Genomic DNA, 20954 nt, shown 5'->3' with positions numbered 1-20954 from the left:
AATGGCCATAGAATCGCGAGCTGTGTGGCATGTAGCGCCATCTTGTTGAAACCACATGTCAACCAAGTTCAGTTCTTCCATTTTTGGCAACAAAAAGTTTGTTAGCATCGAACGATAGCGATCGCCATTCACCGTAACGTTGCGTCCAACAGCATCTTTGAAAAAATACGGTCCAATGATTCCACCAGCGTACAAACCACACCAAACAGTGCATTTTTCGGGATGCATGGGCAGTTCTTGAACGGCTTCTGGTTGCTCTTCACCCCAAATGCGGCAATTTTGCTTATTTACGTAGCCATTCAACCAGAAATGAGCCTCATCGCTGAACAAAATTTGTCGATAAAAAAGCGGATTTTCACATTTCGAACCGAACACTGATTTTGGTAATAAAATTCAATGATTTGCAAGCGTTGCTCGTTAGTAAGTCTATTCATGATGAAATGTCAAAGCATACTGAGCATCTTTCTCTTTGACACCATGTCTGAAATCCCACGTGATCTGTCAAATACTAATGCATGAAAATCCTAACCTCAAAAAAATCACCCGTTATCATTCACGGCATTTCTGAAGAATTGGTTATTTGGAACTGTTTACTCCCAAGAGTTTGTCGATTTTACTTTCGATTCGAAGAATTGAAAGTCTCAAGTTTACATTTGCAAAAGGTAATGTCGTTAGTCATCGTTTGAAATTTCAGAATCCTATCGTAGCATTTTATAGCGAAGGTGTTTTTATCAGAAGATTGTTTCTCAGAGATCTTAACTGGAATTGATGAACTTCTACATACGGTTAGTTTATCTTTTAGTAAGCTACAGCAGCAAGTTCTCGGAATCTCAGTTAAATTTGGGTCCCTTTTTTCATTTGCGAGCTAAAGCTCTTAAGCGATTGGTTCTCAGAAACCACAAAACCTCATACTAAGATCTCTGAAAAGCATTCCATTTTCACACATTTTGTGCTTAGGAGACCTCGTCCATGTTTCAGAACATGCTTTGAGTACAATACTTCATTCCAATTATGCCCACTGTGCACTTGCTTATTGGTTGACAGCCACAAATCTACCTGTGGCAAGCACAACTCCTATGCACACACAAAATAAGTAGATATAGATAGCGGAATACAAACGAATACACACACACATATTCCTGCTTTGTGTGGACCTCCTCGCGAATTGCACTCCGCCATGCAACATGCGCACCAACGAAATTTAACTGATTTATTAGACCAAAAATGCCATGCAACCAGTTGTAGAATTATGTAGTGGCAAAACCACACAACTTTGCTTGCCGCAGCGCTGCACCGCGCTCGCTCGCAACTTCGCATAGAGAGAGTACCCGCAATGCTTAACGTCCACTAACTAACGGCACATGAAAATCGGTTAACAGCGAGCAACGCGATTGCATTGCGTTGCCATTTAAGTCGCCGGTTACCTTGGTTACGCTGCGCGCCACACCATTGCCACCGCTTGTAGCGTTGGCCATTCGCGTTGACGGAGATTTATGTGGTCGCGGGCGCAACGGGCATGTCGTTGCTGCTGTAGTAATAGAGATTTTCATGTGTGTGTGGGAAGCGCCGAATTTGTTGCTACAATTGGGTGCGCAATCTAAGTAAAGTGAGAGCATTTGCACTGCCATCGCAGTCTTAATTAAGCTAATTAACGTGGGGAACTCTTAGGAAGTACAATCATATGTGAAAAAGGTTTCAGGACAAAAAAGAGCGAATTTTTCGTTTTAATATAGATGGCGTTGTAAGTAGTATGAGTATGAGTAGTAGTAAGACTTTATCGAAATTGCTGACTAGTTCGATAATTGATGAGCCCAGAAGAACTTCGAAGTAAGTTCACTTTTTAATGAAATTGTATTTAGAGACGAACCTCACAAAAAAATAGTCTTCGTGTGTGAACTGAGCTTGAACTTCATTAAAATTGATGGATTGTAAATTTCGAGGCCCTATGTTCCATACATATATAATAGTGCTAATAGATGGAGCATATATCGTAGCAGATGATCAATCAAAAATGGACCAAGATGCGAACTTTATATTCTTTACGAAGCACTCTGTGGGGTTTAATAACACCGAACTAATTTTTTCGGTTCATTTGCCAGAATTCCTAACATTGTACAACACTTGGCTGGATGTTGGACCAAACTTTTTTTTTCTGGGAGGTTGAGCCATATGTTCTTTAATGTTTTGTATTTTGTAATAAGAGTTCCTCATCAACAAGGGAGATAATCTCTCGCAATATTCTTCTTGTCTCTTCGTTACTCTGTTTTTACTTCTCTCTACCAAAGAATATTGTATAACTGGTCCTGGACAGTTGCTAGGGAAAGATTTAACTATTACCGATATGAAAAGTTGAAGATGAAGTCTTGAGAGTTTGTTTCGTTTTTATTATGATCTTAATCCATATTAAAAGTCTAGTATAGATTAGGTTAATATGTCTTGATCCCAAAACAATACTAAACAAATTTTGAGCTTTGAATCATCCAATAAATTTACTTTATAACTGTAGGCGGTATTTGTAGTAAAAACCAGGGCTCCAAAAATCCATGCGGTTCGGTTAAGTGGTTTGAACCATTCAGAAAAAAACAGTCCAAGAAGTAGTTTATGAGCATCTCTGAACCAAGGTTCGGTTCGGTTCGGTTCGGTTCAAATGGGGTTCAGTTTTTTATAATAAGTAAGATGAAAAATCATATATATGTATTGGGTCTATAAGGCGGGTGAGACAAAACTTCATAACCGGTGTTTTCTAAAAAGTCTTTAACCGGTGTGAGAAATTTTAATCTCGTGTCTTGTCTCAAATTCCGCTCAATTTTCAGCAATCGCTTACTTCAATTTGATAAGCTGTTATGGGTACTATTCTCTAACTTCGATTTTACTAGTGGACAAGCTTTCACATATGATTGTATTTAAGGTTCTCGTAATAGATTCGCTTTTCATCACCAATCAAAAATCCGATATCGACTTATTTGTTCTGACATTCGACATTATTTCAACGTCTTTCTTATCCGACTGCTTGGGTCACTCGCCAATATTCTGCGAGCTCTTTTTGGGTTTGATAAAAAGCTGTAGCGAGTAATGCCTCTAGTTCCTCATATTCAAATTTTTGTTTGTCCGCCTAAGACATTCTTCGTCCGCCAAACCAAAATCATCACTTTGCAGTGGTATTTAGAACAAATTGTGTATTAGTTTCAATGACTCTTCAGTACCGATACGACTGTTGGTCTCTAATAAATATTATTTCGGCAGTCAGGGATCCAGGCTCTATAAATTCAATAACTTTCTTTTGCTTAACTGAAATAAGATAAACTATATATATATATTTGGCGTAGGAACCGCTTCAAGCGATTATAGCCGAATCCACCAGAGCGCGCCACTCATTCCTCCTTTTTGCTTTTTGGCGCCAACTGGAAACACCAAGTGAAGCCAGGTCACTTTGCACTTGGTCTTTCCACCGGAGTGGAGGTCGTCCTCTTCCGCGGCTTCCTCCAGCGTGTACTACATCGAATACTTTCAGAGCTGGAGTGTTTTCTTCCATCCGTACAACATAACCTAGACAGCGTAGCCGCTGTCTTTTTATTCGCTGAACTATGTCAATGTCGTCGTATAAATCGTACAGCTCATCGTTCCATCGTCTGCGGTATTCGCTGTTGCCAATGTTTAGAGGACCATAAATCTTGCGCAAAACCTTTCTCTCGAAAACCCCAAGAGTCGTCTCATCGGATGTTGTCATCGTCCACGCTTCAGCGCCATACATCAGGACGGGAATAATGAGCGACTTATAGAGTTTGATTTTGGTTTGTCGAGAGAGGACTTTACTTTCCAATTGCCTACTCAGTCCAGAGTAGCACCTGTTGGCAAGAGTGATTCTACGTTGGATTTCAAGGCTGACATTGTTGGTGTTGTTAATGCTGGTTCCCAGATAGACGAAATTATCTACAACTTCAAAGTTATGACTGTCAACAGTGACGTGGGAGCCAAGACGCGAGTGCGCTGACTGTTTGTTTGATGACAGGAGATATTTCGTCTTGTCCTCATTCACCACCAGACCCATACGCTTCGCTTCTTTATCTAATCTGGAAAAAGCAGAACAAACGGCGCGGTTATTGCTTCCGATGATATCAATATCATCGGCATACGCCAGGAGCTGTACACTCTTGTAGAAGATTGTACCCTCTCTATTTAGCACTGCAGCTCGTATTATTTTTCCCAGCAATAGATTGAAGAAGTCGCACGATAGTGAGTCACCCTGTCTGAAGCCTCGTTTGGTATCGAACGGCTCGGAGAGGTCCTTCCCGATCCTGACGGAGCTTTTGGTATTGCTCAACGTCAGCTTACATAGCCGTATTAGTTTTGCAGGGATACCAAATTCAGACATTGCGGCATAAAGGCAGCTCCTTTTCGTGCTATCGAAGGCAGCTTTAAAATCGATAAAAAGATGGTGAGTATCGATTCTTCTCTCTCGGGTCTTTTCCAAGATTTGGCGCATGGTGAATATCTGGTCCATTGTAGATTTTCCAGATCTAAAGCCACACTGATAAGGTCCAATCAGTTCGTTGACGGTGGGCTTTAGTCTTTCACACAATAAACTGCTCTAATAAATAAATGTTTCTGAGTGAAAGAGAGACATTGTTAAAGGACTACATATAGGAAATATGTACATAACACATCTTCCTTGAGAAATGAACCAATTATACTGATAACTGAAGAAAAATAGAACAATTTAAAAGTAGGCATGTGTGGTATAAAAGTAGTCAGTCCTTTGAGCCTATATTTTATTCACATAAGTGTCTCAATCGCCCACATATTTCTAGAGCTTACATACCCATATATTCTTGAAAGTATCAACTGTAATTTCTATCTCACTTGAAAATCTTTCCATGCAACATTTTCTCATCAACATTTTATTTCTAATTACTTTCAACTATAACGGTACTTCGCACACACACTTGTCTTTTCAATCATTTACAGTTGCATTTGTCACTCATATTTGTGATTTTAATGGAAAATGTTATCTTGGAAATACAATGTCCATTTCAGAAGTCACCGTACAGTTGCCAAAATAGCATTTTACTCTTCAAAGGTTGCTACGACGGTTTTTATTGACTTTCCACTTGATTAGCACAAACAAATGCAAATGACTTTTCAATGTGCACAGCAATATGCATAACTGTAAAGTTATATTGCAGCACAAGCCAAGCCATACAACAAACGCACGAGACAACAAACAAGCAACAACTGAACTGCATTTACATTTTACTCCTTTTGTGAAAGTAATTTAAGCAGAGAAAATCATTTAAATGCAATTGAAATATTAAATGTGGAAAACTACTTATTTACCACTCGAGATACGCCAAGCTTTGGTCAGTGTTTTTGGCAGTTGGCTGGCGTTGCATTTGCTGAGTTTACTGTGGGGGTGGAGTGCATACACACATAAATTTGGTTATTATTTTGTAAAGGAAGGAAGTGCTTTGGTAAATACAGTTGGTGGGCGGCAAATTATGAATGCTTGTTTAAAAAGCGGGAATATTTATATATTTAGAGTTGTACAAGCTGATATATGTATATTAAAGTTATACTAGAGAATATTGGTATTATTTATAATAAAAAAATAGTACTTTAATTAAAATTTTGGAACAAGTGACAACTCTTTAAAATATCTCTTCGTTAATGATTATTCATAATCAAGCTTTTTATGGTGTTCATTTTGCAATAATTAATTTATATTTATTTTTTATTCAATGGTTCACTATATTTTTTAAACAGGTGGCAACACTTCACAAATTTTTAAACGCCAAAAGAAGACACTTTTGTGTGATATATTACAACAATTCCGTTATCTTACAATTTTATTGAAAAAAGAAAACATTTTAACAGGTGGCAACGCCGCACAAAAACTATGCTTAAAAACTTTATCTTTTAAATCTATAAAAATAGTAATGCTGCTTTTCTTTAATATTTTACATCAAGTGTTTTTAATTACTCACTCAGACTTTTTGAACAGGTGGCAACACTACTTAAAAAATGTTCAATCGGCTAAGCAGGCATTATAGTGTGATCATTTCTAATAATTCGGTTGACATATAAATTTTATTGAAAATAATAAATTTTAAACAAGTGGCAACACTCCACAAAAATCATGCTTAACAAATTTTACTTTTAATTTTTATACTCTCGCAACAAATGTTGCTAAAGAGAGTATTATAGTTTTGTTCACATAACGGTTGTTTGTAACACCCAAAACTAAACGAGTTACATATAGGGTTATATATACCAAAGTGATCAGGGTGAAGAGTGGAGTTCAAATCCGAATGTCTGTCTGTCCGTCCGCCTGTGCAAGCTGTAACTTGAGTAAAAATTAAGATATCTTGATGAAACTTGGCACACTTATTTCTTGGCACCATAGGAAGGTTGCTTTCGAAAATGAGCAAAATCGGTCCACTGCCACGCTCACAAAATGGCGAAAACCAAAAACACATAAAGTGCCATAACTAAGCCATAAATAAAGCTATTGAAATAAAATTTGGTATGAAGGATCGCACTATGAAGGGGCATATTTGGATGTAATTTTTTTGGGGAAGTGGGCGTGGCCCCGACCCCTACTAACTTTTTTATACATACAATAGAGCTATATAAACCAAACTTTCTGCAGTCGTTTTTTTTAGCCACTTCCTAATGCAGTCCAAAAATAAAAGAAATCGGATCATAACCACGCCCACCTCCCATACAAAACTTAGGCTGAAAATTACTAAAAGTGGGTTAACTCACTAACGAAAAACGTCAGAAACATTAAATTTGACATAAGAAATGGCAGATGAAAGCTGCACTCAGATTTTTTTACAAAGTGGAAAATGGGCGTGGCGTCGCCCACTTATGGGTCAAAAACCATATCTTAGGAACTACTCGACCGATTTCAATGAAACTTGGTTTGTAATAGTTTCCTTACATCCCAATGATATGTTGTGAAAATAGGCCAAATCGCTTCACAACCACGCCTACTTCCTATATACCAGAACTTTGAAGACAATCTGAATCGTTTACTTTACAATATATAAAGTAAGTACTAGTGAAGATATCGGTGCAGAACTTTGCACAAATACCATGTTAATAGTGTGGCAGCCCCATTCTAAAAATCGCCGAAATTGGACCATAGGTTTTTAAGGCCCCATATATCGAACACGAGGGCCTCGGTGCTTCTAACCTAATATTATGGTTTCCAACTTTCAATGGACTTTATACAATATATATGACGAATATGTGGGTCAAATTGTGTATTATATAATATAAATAAAGTTAAATAAATAAATTGCGAGAGTATAAAATGTTCGGTTACACCCAAACTTAGCCCTTCCTTAATTGTTAAATATAGTAATGTTTCTCTTCTTTAAAATTATGACTTAAGCTTTTCAAATTACTCACTATATTTTGAAACAAGTGGCAATACTCTACAAAAATTTTGTTCAAAAAACTTAAAATTTTGAATTTATTTATTATTTATAACTCTTCATACCTTTGATATTATTAACTAAAATTTTTGAAATTAGTGGCAACCTTCGAACTTTATATTAATGTTTTGATCGTGGTCGAATTGGTATTCTCGTTGTGGGATTATGGTGTTATATCCTTTAGTGTATTAAATAGATGAAGTGTCTTATTGAGGTTATGTACTCATTGAGTCTTTCGAAAGCTTCCGATCTATTGTAATGGTAAATCTGATATCTTTACTTCACCTTTGTGGCAGTATATTCAAATCTACAGTTTTGAGAAGCTTTAATCTTGAAGAGAGTAGGGGCCAATGCTTTTATGCCTCGATTGTTGAGAAATACAGTCCTTTATTGAAGATTCTATCATCTAGATTTATGTATTTCAAGGTCGGGACTAACTCTTGATCTATTTACATACATTTATAGCTTACCTACAAGTTAACCATCTGGTGAGGACTTTATAGCTCTTCAAGAGAGAGAGAGAGTGATAGACGACTGTTGGACCAAGATGTATAAACACTTTCGAAAACTAAGAAATTCTCAATATTTCCAAGACCACAAATGGGTTTCTTCTAAAATAATCCCACAATGGAATCAGGTTGATTTGATTAATGGCAATTTAAAAAGTCCGCTTTGACCTATCTATATTACTATTATGAAGAGGAAATATTTGTATGTATGTCCGAGGGCATTTCTAAGAGGTCTTATATTTGCCTATAATTCAAAGGGTTTTTGAGATCAGATAAAAACTAATTGCATCATATATCTTTTAGCAGATTTGAGAAGGAATACATCAATCTCAATTTTCTTCTTTCAGTCTCAGAGTACACCGTTTCTTCGCTGTAGGCACTCCATTACAGTGAGACCTTTAACCAATTTAAAATATGAATTAAAAGCTTAAAATCAAATTGAAGTACATGAGTATGGTAGATAGTACGAGAACATATAAATAAATAAAACAGAAAATAAAAAAGAGAGCAAAATGCGAATGTGGAAAAGGGAATGAAATAAAAAAATAAAAAGGCGTGTGCAAATTGTTGGCACCGTCCGAATGGAGCACTGAAATGTTGAAATTACTAATTAAACTATGAAACAATTTTGCAATTGCAAACAAATAGCAAACAACAACAAAAACAACAGCCAACAGCCAACGCTGTAACGTGAGCAAAAAACTTTTACCAACAACAACAACAACAACAATAGCAAACAAACAAACAAACTGTGGCTTGTTGTATTTGTTGTTTACACATATTTTTACGATTTTGCGGAGCATTTGAGCGGCTGAAGTTGAAAGTTGTAACCGATGCTGGGCGGTTGGTAGAAGCGAGAGAGGGCGGAGAGAGAGAGAGAGCGAGGCAGGAAGCGAAGTAGATGTCGAGTTAAAGCAATACCGGAAAGGCGAGTTGAAATTGTTGTGTAAAGTGGTTGCAGGCAACGATTGGTTGTTGGTCTTGTTGTTGCTGTTGTTTTTGTTGTTTTCTACATTTTGCCCTTAGCCAGCAGGCTACCGTGAGTTGCTGAGATTTTATTTAATTTATTTGTGTTTTAGTTTATTTTCGCTGCCATTTCCTTAAGTAAGTGCAAGGGGGGAGAGAGGGTGATAAAGAGCGAGGAAAAGTAGAAAATGTAATAAAAATATAATAAATTTAATGTATTTTAAAAGCAAATGCTTGCAGAAATGTTGTAAATATCAGAAATATAGAAATTGTTGTACAGAAATACAGCAACAACAATTGAAAATAAAGTGTAGAAAACTGCATGTGAAAACATGCATTTGCATTCAACATAAACAGTGAACTGTTAGAACGCTGGTAAGACTGACTTTTCAATATTAAAAAAAATGATGTTGCCACCTTTTATGAAAAATGTCTTTCATGATTTTATTACGTTTCTTCCTATTTTTTTAAATTTTGCCTATTTTTTTAGCACTTTTAAGATGATGTTGCCACTTTTTACTATTTTTAAATTATTAAAATAATCTATCACAGTGGCCTTATGATTTTGAAAGTGGTCGATGGTGCCGCTTCTACTATTTTTTATAAAATAATTTTTATTTCTCTGGATTTTTAGAATTTTTGAAATTGCCGATGTTGCCACTTTTTCCTATTTGTATAATATTTAAGTCACTGGTTTATCAGAATTTATAAAATTTTGAATATTGCCACCTTTAAATATTTTCGAAACATGTAGTTCAGTGCCTTTTCATTATTTTGAAAAGATTTTGGTATTGCCACCTTTTTCCATTTTTTATTTTTTTTTTTAATTTAATGAATTTCATTTAACATTCAACTTTTCTTGTTGCATCCCATTCCCCTCTCTTAATTACTTACTGTGAACTGTACTATGCAAGCATCAACATTCATTCAAGTTGTCCACGGCGTATGAGTAACATAGATAAGTTCAGTCATTTCAGTAGCCCACGGCGTATGAGTGACATATAAAAATTCAATATCTTGCTTGACATAATAATAAAGTACTGAATCATATTTATATAGATACATATATGTATAATTGTCTGTATGTGTTATTGCAGACGTTTATGCTAGACAAAAGACGAAAAAAGTAGATGTGGAGTAAATTATTATTGTTTAGTCTTCTGAACAAATGAATGCTGAGAAGTATTTATGTACGATCACCGGCGACTTGTTTGTCGTGCCGCAGGCAGAGTCTCAACTCTCAACTCTTGGGTCAGTTGGTTAGTGAAGTAAGAAATTTAATGGAACCAGCTTGAAGTTGATATTAAGTTAAAGAGAAATCAAGTAATAAAGGATATTTCAATTTAACCAAGTGAGTACAATGGAATCGAATGGGGTTTCTGTACCATTTCTCTCTGTACCCAAGCGAGTATAATGGGAGGGAATGGGTTAAGTAGGAAGGTTCACTGAAGAAATTAAATATATTTTTATATCAAAAATATATTGTTATGATTAATTTTAGAAACAGACTTAAAAACTTAAAAGAATAAAACTTAAAATATTTAACAGCAGTGTTGCCATATTATTTTATTTTATTGTAGCTATTAAAAAAATTAAGTAATAATTTATTTTTGTTTTCTTTTACAGGGTTACCATCACTAAAAGGCGTGAAGCTTCAATATAAATAAATTGAATAATAAGGTAATTTACATAAATATAAATATATATTTTCTGAAACCATGAACATTTCTATACTACTATTATAAAGAGGAGATATTTGTATGTATTTTTGTATTGAATAAACTCAAAAACGTAACGTAGGCTATATTTATTGCTAGAATCTCAACTTTCTGGAAATAGTTATTAGATGATGGTATCAAAAAGTCTCCGTGATGAAGAATCTTAATCTGAAACTGAAAATTGTCTTGCATGTCAATCGCAATTGCGTGCCAGAGTATCGAGTAACAAGCGCTCACAGCTGATTGCTGAACAAAATTTCAAAACCTGCCAAGTACGCGCTTGAGAGTCGAGTATGGAGCGTGTGCAGCGCCTTGAAGAACAAATTATTAGAAATATACAAGCTCGCGCTAGGGAGTCGAACTCTGAGCGTTCCCAACGTCTTCATAATCAGAGGGAAAGACATCAAAGACTAGAGGTCGTAATCAAGTTTCAGCTCATTACAAATAAAATATAATTTTATGTTCGATTTTTTTCCTTTTACTTTTTTTAAATGAACCCACGCAAGAAACGGGAAAGTACATACATGTATAATATATGAAAGAGTATGTATAAGTGTGTAAAACTTTATAACTTTTGAAATGTTTGTTTAAAACCGTGCGAAGCCGGAGCTAGTCAATATATAAAATTTTACTTCAGTCTTCTAACATCACTAAGGTCTAGGGTTATATAATTCAATTTGATTAAAGAACAAATAAGGAAAGTCGGAAGAGATGCTGTAACTGAACATATACTCTCGCAGTTTATTTATTTAATTTTATTAAGAGAACAAACAATTTGACCCATATATCCGGCATAAAGTCCACTAGAATAACGAAAATCATAACATGTATATAGTATATGGGGGCTGAGGTAATTCCTGTACCAATTTCACTCATATTCGCCATTGAGCTACATTATATCCAGGACTATTTTGTCGTGATATCTTACATAGTTACCAATTCATGATGTATAAATCTTTCCAGTCGTTTGATTGTATCCTAATTTTAGGTATATGTTAGCTAGGGAAAAATTACCCGATTTCATCCAGAGGTTCATTGATAAAAAAATAGATAAAAAAATTGCCTCCAAATTTGTAAAGAATATCTAGAGATTTACCTATATATATATATATATATATATATATCGGTAAACAAATATCCATAGGCACAAAGGTCCTCATGTTCGATATCTGGGGCTTTGAAAAGTTATAGTCCGAATTCGGCGATTTTTAAATTATCGATGTCACACCTCCAACGCGGTATTTGTACCAAGCTTTCTTGGTAATTGTAATTCTTGATATATATTATACATTCTCAAATAAGTACCCGGAAATTCTCATAAATGGTTAAAAATATTGAACAAAGAGTTTGTGTGAAATTTTGTGTTTCAAATGAAATTTCCTGTTCCAAATCGATATTATGTTTAAATTGGTGAAGTAGTTCCTAGGATTTGATACTGGATCCAAAAGTGGGAGACGCCACTCCCATAAAAATCTGAGTGCACCTCTATTCTGGCATTTCTTTTATTCATTGTAGTGTTTCTGATGTTTTTTGTTAGTGAATTAGATTTTCAACATAACCTTTGCATGGAGGGTGGACGCGGTTGTTATCTGATTTCATCCATTTTCAAGAGAAAATGTCCAGTATTTTATACAACTTTGGTAATGAGAGAGAGAGAGAGAGAGAGAGAGAGAGAGAGAGAGAGAGAGAGAGAGAGAGAGAGAGACAAAAACGTATTAGGGACGAGGCCTACACGCCTAATTTCTCAAAAATATTTCAATTAAATGTGACTCATCCTAGTGTGAACCTCTGTACAAAATTTAATTTTCATATTAATTTTTTGTGGCTTAGTTATAGCACCTGTGGACGTGGCAACGGTTCGAGCTCGGCAATATACATATGTATAAAAATAATACAGCCTTTGTTTGAAATAAATTTTAATGAGAGTACTTTAGATCCTCAATATATTTCCACTTAAAAGTCAAGAAAGAATTGTTTAAAGAAAACTTTAAATAGAGCAACTCTAGTTGGTTACCTGGAGTACAATACATCCATGCATATTCTGTACTTGTTTATACCAGTTAGAATAACCAGTATTCGCTCTATACTATATATTTTCCAATTTTTTCTTTTTTTTTGTGCTTACTACACTTCATTAGAATCTTATAGCATTCCTCCTTTTCAGTTTCAGCTCTTGTTTTATAATTTTCCTGCTGACCAGCTTCACGTTAAGCTATTTGCTGGTAATCACTTTATATTGCCAATTTCCTACGAAAGTAATTTTCATCACTACTCACAAACACCTTGCAAACAACAGAATGAGTATTTGGCAAATTTCTAATCAGAGCAGCATTGATTTCTGCAACGATTCCATTTATGTTCGTTTGTAAATATGTATGTGTGTGTGTGTGTATGTTTGTATTGACTTCAATATTGCCACTTAACACAATTGAATGCCAATTTCATGCTGCGATTTCTGCAAGCACTTTCGATAACACTGACTTCAGGATATTGTGGCAAATTGTTTTCAACAAAAACAAAAGCAAACCGACAAATATATGCGTCTATATAGGTGAGAATATACATAAGTATAGCCAATAGTTTGTATGACTAGTCCAAGCTAGAGCAATTCTTCCATCTGAGAACAATAGTACATCCTTCATGCAAATTTATCTGTTCACATACATACCTCTACACCTATATAAATAACATAAGTTCACCAGTTGTTGTGAGACACATCGTCTCCACTTAAAAAAATATCCATATTCTTGTTCTTGCATTGAGTTCCTGTTGCACTCGTTGCATTCTATGCACCCGGTGACGTCACAAGTGGCATTAAAAAGCATTTTAAGACTGACAGCAAAACTTTTTAAGTATTATTTTGCCGAAAGTTTTATGAATGTCAGTGAAGATAGCGCAAAAAAAGGAAAGGCAAAAAATGTGAATTGATTGCAAAATGATTTAAGTGTCGGGGAGGGGGGCATGTTATGCATGTGGGATATATATACATATATGCATATAAAAAGGGAATATAAATATATCTAGCTAGGAGTGCCAAATGAGTACAAACTTCAATTTATTGCGACATTTTTTGTATTTGTTCGGAAAAAGGTTGGGAGCAGACTTTTTGGTTTCTGTTTGTGATAAAGTTTGGAGTAGATCCAGCTTTCTGGTAACATCGTCAACTCTAAAGTGTTTCAATTGCAACCATGCTTGTGACATTTTCTTTTGTATTAACATTAATCTTCAATCAAATAAATATTTATTTTTGGATCCTATACATATAAAGTTATAATTCCATACAAAATTCGAAACTTCTCGATTAATGCCCAAGCTCACAGAAATTTCAATAATTTAATGATTAATTGAGCTGAATTTATCATAAGATAGAGTAATTGAGTATTTAATTGCGTCATTAGTATTTCAATGACAATAAATTGATTTAAAAATTATCGTGAAATACTTAAAATGCTTGATCCCTCGTCAAGTTTGTCTCTTACTAATTATTTTGTCGAAAGGCTTATTTCAGAAATAGGCAAAAAAGTATGCTTTTAGAAAATCAGTAAATAATAATATAAAACTTAAATATAATAAACTATTATTCAGTTCAATTTACTATATAATAGAGCAATTAATTAATTAATCAATTAACCGATTAGTAATAAATCGATTTAAATATCTTTATGCAATACTACTCGAATACTACTAACGATGCAATTAGGAGAATTTAAACAATTCAAATACAAATACCATACAAATGAGCAATTACCTTATTGCTCAATTAGTGTTTAATAATATAGTAACCCTGTGAAATGCATCCATGCCAAATAAAAAAAATGATTCTTAATGAGGCGTTATCAATTTTCTTCTAATTAACCAATCGGAAACAAATATTGGCGATACTGTAATATTAAATATTTTCAGAGTAGAAGTTCTAGCTAGAAATGGAATTAAATGGTATGGTAATTTTATTGATGAGCTGTAAGAGAACACTGATTCAATATTTTTAAGTTCAATTATCTTTGTAATTAGAATATTTTTATTCTTTATCGCATATCTATACTACATCTGCTTATGACCTTTTCGCACAGAAGTTAATTGATCAATTAACCGGCCGTTGCTCGATTGAAGCGCGATTTGAATCGATTTACCCTAAAGGTACTATTTTGCTACATTAATTTTGAATCGAATACAAATCACCATTACCAGTGGCGATTTTTTTTAGGTAAAAAGGCAATGTTTCATTATTTTATTCACAAATTGAAGTCTAATCTTCTTTTATTTGAAATCTCTTCCTCCGTCACGTCTATATCTCTATGGATATTCAAGAGAGCCATTCCGTTCAGGCGTGCTTCTCCAGTTTTATTTCTTAAATATGTTTTAAGTCTGCGAAGTGAGGAAAACGAGCGTTCATTTGAAGCGACAGATATAGGGATTGTTGCTCCAATTTTTAAAAAACGATGCACTGTTTTGAAAATTTTTGCATCGCAACAATTCAACGCGTCTAAAAAAGTTTTGGATCTCTTTGTTTGATTTAACTAGTTCCTTAAAATATATTCAAAATTTTAGTTAGAAAATATAATCTGAAGAAAATATTTTTAACCTTTTCCACATTCTAAATTCAACAACGAAATCGGGATCTTCTAAATCAGCGGACCATTGCTTTTCTAAAACACGATCAGTCTCCTGCATCTCAATAACGTCAAGATTTATGCAATTATTTGGCAAAATGTTTTCAATTTTGGAGAGCAGCTCTCGATGTTTTAAAAATCGTTCATTGATTTGGACCAAAAAATGATCTAAAAACGGTATATAAATTGAGCTGCGGTAATATTCTTCCAGTTTGCCTTCATAATTGTCGCGATTAGTTTGCTGTTTCGCCAAACGCGGAATTTTAATTTCTAAATCTAATTCTGCGGCTATTGTTTTAACTGATTCAAAAATTAGTTTAAACGATTGTTCAATTTTGAAAAACAAATAATAAGTAAAGTTGTGTATCTAATTCAGACCAGTTTTTTCTGGTTGTTTTTATTAAAAGTATAGACATTTTAGTTAAGACACTCAAGTATTTTTTTGCAAATATCATATTTTTTTTTTAAATTTAAATTTATTTCACAACAGTTTGCTCATGGAACGAAAACTGAAAGTCATAATAAATGAGTTTTTATTTTTCCTGTATTATGATTAACAATAAACTCTAAAAAAAATAATGGAAACCTTATTGGTGACTTTTCAGTTCAGAACTAATTTTCAAAAGAAGTCCATTTTCGACTCACAATTCCCCTTAAATCTAAAAAAATTCAGTTCAGCAGGCACAGAGTTATAAGGCAAACTCATTACTTTGAAGCAAATTAAAAAATGTCTCTGTCCAGTTTATATTTTTCTGGGTTTTTTAATTGGCCTACATTCCCACAACTTTTTAATACTATCAAGATACAATAGGTTTGTTTTTAGTTTAACATTTTCATAGTTTCAAAAAATTAAATTCTATCAGCAGAAAAATATCAAAATAGGCCGTTTGTGAACAAAAAGTATCAAATCACACAAAAGATACAATTGTATCAAAACGGCAACGCTGTTAGTGACTAATGTATTCATTTATTTTATATATTCATACATCGTCGGCAGAAAGATTGCTTTGAAAACAACAAACTACAATTTTTCAAATTACTATGTAGAATTAAATTCTATTATTTAAAAATTCAATTACTTGGGGGGGGGGGGGGGGGGGGTGGTTTAACACCCCAAAACCCCCCCCTGCATTCGCCCCTGAATCGAGCTGAAACTAGAATGCAGCTCTGCGATTGTTGTCTGGTTGTGGTCTTTGATAAAAGAGTAAACAGCTGATGAAACTTACCAACTTCTTATGAGAAACATAAATAAAAATGTGTAATCTCTGTTCGTTAAGCGGGTAGCCAGCTGTGCGAAAGGCAAAAACTGGTTTCTCAATTATAATTTTATTGTATTAAATTAATTATGTTTTGCGTAAAGTCTATAAGGCCAGTTTATATTGTCGAAGTCGTATTTAAGACTTAAGACTTAATTGTTGATTTGGTGGTTTACTCTCATTCTCCAACAAACCTGTGTACTTTATTTTGTTGTTGCTTTTGCAAATTATTATATCAAAGAGGATTAGTTCTTCAGCTCGAAGTTAAAGAATTGTTGCTGTGATAATATTACATCTTTGGGCCAAAAAAGTTCTAAAATTTGAGGTGGTTTTTTATTGAGATTCAAAACTAGAGCTAACCAGCTAACTTTCATTCTTTACTTGTAAATTTTTCAGGTAAAAGGTTCATTATGCTTCGAAGCGAGTCTGAATTAAACGCCATTCAACAAATCGAATTAAACTTGATTTGATATTAAACTTGACATTTTCTCATATCTCTTTTGAATTGTAACATAGGGGGTAATCGGCCGAAGGCTAAGCACTCGCAACTGAGTTTGCTGCACTTTTTTCAGGAGTCATATATTCCTCGAATTCTTATCTGGACCTCTTTTAATTATATATCTACCTATAAGATTAACGAACTTATCTCTACAGCTTTCATAAGCTAAAAAAATGGTATCAGTCTGGGGTAAATCTAAACTTAGCTTGATTTAGTATAATTTAGACCACCATATCCAAATTCTATTAAGTCTAGTGGTGGGAATAAGAAAATGCCATAGCCTATAAAACATAACCTGACCCGAAATTGTGTCTCTAACGATTTCTGTAGAATCGTCTATTGGGGATTAGGCTCAAAGAAGCAGAAGTGAGAGAGAGAGAGAGAGAGGGGAACACTGAAAGCAATTAGTGAGAGTTCGCTGAAGTAGTGCGACTAGAGAAGAAGTAAGCATGCTGTAGGCTAAACTGCTCTATATTCAAGCTTAATATATAAAATTACGTTCTTTTTAAGAATCATATATATAAATATATACATATATAGAAGATCTACCAGCGTATACACCTTATTTGCGCCATTAAGATTACATATCGCAATCCTCCATCTGTTGACTCTGCAATTTAAAGAGTTTCCTGCCAACGACCACACAGCTTGAGTCAGCAACAGACGATAGCTCGGCGATAGCACAACAATAAGATCAACAACAACAACCATTTGTTGTATAGCAACTCAATACGAATCTTCTATTAAACGGCAAATTTTATCAGTGATAAAAATCGCAAACGCAATTGAACGTGTGAACACAAAAGCACACACACCAGCTGGGTGAATGCCTACAGGCAGACAGACAGACACACATATTATTAAGACGCTTAATAGCTTTGTGCTGCTGCCGCTTGCAGTTCAGTCTCGACACCGTTATCGCTTCTTTAGCTTTTAGCTGAAATTGAGTTGAGTTGAGTTGTGCGGCGGAAACGGAAGTGATTGACCCGCATGCACCCCTGGGGGAGAAAAATGGTGGCAAAAGAGAAACGTTTTACTTAGTTTGTAGCGGCGGAAACGTGTGCCCGACACGCGTGCTGCTCATATTTTCTATTAATACCAGTACGGTTGTTGTTGTTGTTGTTGTTTCTATTGATTATAGCTCAGCAAAGCATAGTTCGATTTTCTTGTAACTTCATTATTTATTTCTTCTTCTTCTTGGTTTTTTCACTTAATTTTCTTATTTACTTTGCGCTGCGCCGTTAAAATGTCTCAACAGCAATTGCCTGCCTGCCTGTTTGGCCTGACTCGCTCGCTGCCTTACTGGCTGGCTGGCCATTGTGGTGCGCCACCGTGACTTATACGAGTATGTATGCGTGTATGTGTTTCCAATTTAGAGTAAAACCATTTACAATCAAGTCTTCGCTGGCCTCAACTACAGCGGCTCTCCTCAGCTTAACTCATTTTCCACTCCGTTATTTTTTCGCTTTTTTTCCGCCGCTGCTGCTGCACTGTGTGTGCGTGTGTCTCGTATGTGTGTGTTTGTATGTGTACTTGTGTTTGTGGGCGAGCAACTGACCCAATTCCGTATTTAATTAAATTTCACTATTTATACCCGGGCGTAATGGGCGGACACTAGGGTACTATAATTTTATTATTAAGATATATAGGCACATATATGTATGTATGTATATAGTAAGGAGTGATGAATCAATATAGTGTTGTAGGTATGAATCGATCTTTTTGTAAATTTTCTTTACTCTTTAAGAAATAATTTGAGAGAAACTTGGAATAAATTGTAAGAAATATTGTTCAAAAAATTATTCGCAGCAAAAGTCTAAAAATACGAAAACATCCATTCAAAAAATTCAATTACAGAGAAACCTCGACTTAATCTAGGGAACCCGGAATTTCATTTTGGAATATCCATTAAGGTTAAAGCTTTTAGGACACTTAAAGCTTACAATGCTTACAAAAAGATGCAAAAGTTCAAGTGTCAAACTAGCTCACATTCCGTTTAGGAAGAAAATAAAATCCGTTCTTCTGCATATATGTCGAAAATATCCTCAAATATGGTATTATTTCAAACATAGAGCCCAAAGTTATATTATAAGTCCAATCTTAATGTGCTTTGAGCTTCTTACCACAAAAACATTTGCTCTGTAACATTTTTGTAAATATCGGTTTGAAACAGTGATATAAAAAACTGTTAAGCTAAGTCACGCACCATTCAAATGTATGGCTTTATTATAATTACTAAAACTTGATATTATTCTCTCTATTTACTTCAATTTTATCAAAATAAACCATTAAACCTAAACTATTTTAAACTCTCAAAGAAAGTCTAACGAATAATGATATTACTGTGGATACCGGTTTGAAACTCTGATTCACCACAGCCGAATAAGTAAAAACACACAGTCCTCAAACAAATTAGTTCAAATGCCTAATGAATCGAGAAGCAAATAAATATGTATGTGATTGGCGTTGCAACCGTTTAGCCGGTTATAGCCGAATCGACGATAGTGCGCCACCTGTCTCTCTCCTTCGCAGTTCGGCGCCAGTTGGAGATCCCAAGTGTAACCAGGTCGCTCTCCACCTGGTCCCTCCAACGGAGTGGAGGCCTTCCCCTTCCTCGGCTTCCTCCGGCGGGTACTGCATCGAACACTTTCAGGGCTGGAGTGTTTTCGTCCATTCGGACAACATGACCTAGCCAGCGTAGCCGCTGTCTTTTTATTCGCTGAACTATGTCAATGTCGTCGTAAAATATCACTCCCGAAATCTATGGCATGGATTTTTTCAAAATTATTAATTATTTATTTGAACTGTATATATCGCAATTTAAAACCATAATTCATCTAGTCTCTAGGAGATGCTGCAAAACTGACTGTCTTCACTAAAACTATCTTCACTAAACACAACATATCTTTGTTATACATTTTAATATAAATTTCGACTTAGCTAAAGCATATGTATGTCTAAAAATTTCCGGATCTATCAGCATTTCATTTAATATTTATGCTAAAACTTATCGAATTAACTTGAATCATTTAAAGGAACTTAAATGGCCTGAGAAATAGTGATTTAAAAAACATTGAAATTATTTGTTTTGTTAAAAATATTTAGATATTCTCGGTAAATTTTCGAAAGACTCATATATTATGTGAGTTTAATAAATTGGCATTTAAGCAAATTGGCATTTAACTACGCCAATAAAGAAAAATTATAAAAAAAAATTAAAAACTATTAATACGAGTACAGAATGGTATTGCAGCTAGTTTAATTACAACAAGTATGGAAAGGTTAAGTTCGATTGCAACCGAACATTTTATTCTTTCGCAATTTATAGAAAATTGTTTATTAATATTACACAATTTGACCCATAAAATCGTCATCAATAGTATATGAGGGCTGAGGTAATTCCTGAATCGATTTCACTAATTTCCACTGTCAAGGTAGACTATATCCAAGACTATAAGTAAGCTTTGAAAAGTTATAGTCCGATTTCGACAAAATTTCCACCAGTTATGCCACAACTGAAATGTAGTATTTGTGTAAAGTTTTATTCCGTCATCTCCATTGGTTCCAAATGTATTTATTATGAAGTGAAGGAATCAGATCGATGGAATTGAGTTACATGGGAAGTACATGTGGTTGTAAACCGATTTCGCTAATTAAATTCGCTTAATCCGTGTCATCAGGGTGTAAAGAAAATAGTATTTACCGAGTTTCATCAAAATCGGTCAAGTAGTTTCTGAGATATATGGGTTTTGACCAATAAGTGGGCGACGCCACGACCATTTTCAACTTAAAAAAAAAAATCTCAGTGCAGGTTCTTTCTGTCACTTCTTCTGTAAAATTTAGTTTTTCTGGAGTTTTCGCTTAGTGAGTTAAATCATTTTAGTAATTTTCAACGTAACCTTTGTGTGGGAGGTGGGTGTGGTTATTATCCGTTTTTAACTATTTTCATGGAGTGTG

General features: G+C 34.6%; 1 protein-coding gene across 1 annotated transcript in view; it reads left to right on the top strand.

The window, feature by feature from the left end:
* Window positions 1-20954, top strand: part of LOC105216094 (uncharacterized) — a 217655-nt gene that overhangs the window by 45277 nt on the left and 151424 nt on the right. Inside the window, exon 2 of the mRNA XM_011190388.3 lies at window positions 10541-10594. The gene's annotated coding sequence lies outside the window, so the exon portion shown is untranslated. The remainder of the gene's footprint in view (window positions 1-10540; window positions 10595-20954) is intronic.

Source organism: Zeugodacus cucurbitae, chromosome 4 (genome assembly GCF_028554725.1).
Source record: "Zeugodacus cucurbitae isolate PBARC_wt_2022May chromosome 4, idZeuCucr1.2, whole genome shotgun sequence".
Lineage (NCBI taxonomy): Eukaryota > Metazoa > Arthropoda > Insecta > Diptera > Tephritidae > Zeugodacus > Zeugodacus cucurbitae.
Note: the sequence above shows the minus strand (reverse complement) of the source record. Positions and strands in the feature narration are given on the sequence as shown.